Below are 202 nucleotides of genomic sequence, written 5' to 3'. Positions count from 1 at the left end.
TCCTGCTGCTTCCCCCCCCCCCCCAGCCTTAAAGTGCTTAAAATTCTCTATTTCTCCTCAGTTTCTGAGGAGAATACTGTAGTGGTCCAAAATACACTCCAACCTTTTGCTCTTCCAACCTTTTATTCTTACTCTGCTGCCCCTTCAGCTATCATCATCATCATCATCATCATCATCATCATCATCATCATCATCATCATCA

The 202-nt window shown here is 43.1% G+C and overlaps 1 protein-coding gene across 1 annotated transcript in view; it reads right to left on the bottom strand.

The window, feature by feature from the left end:
- BAIAP2L1 (BAR/IMD domain containing adaptor protein 2 like 1) overlaps positions 1–202 on the bottom strand; it is a 48,613-nt gene that overhangs the window by 47,357 nt on the left and 1,054 nt on the right. The gene's annotated exons all lie outside the window — the stretch shown is intronic.

The sequence above is a fragment of the Sceloporus undulatus genome, chromosome 8, assembly GCF_019175285.1.
Source record: "Sceloporus undulatus isolate JIND9_A2432 ecotype Alabama chromosome 8, SceUnd_v1.1, whole genome shotgun sequence".
In the NCBI taxonomy this organism is placed as follows: domain Eukaryota; kingdom Metazoa; phylum Chordata; class Lepidosauria; order Squamata; family Phrynosomatidae; genus Sceloporus; species Sceloporus undulatus.
The sequence above is the reverse complement of the archived record's forward strand: the minus strand, read 5'-3'. Positions and strand labels throughout refer to the sequence as shown.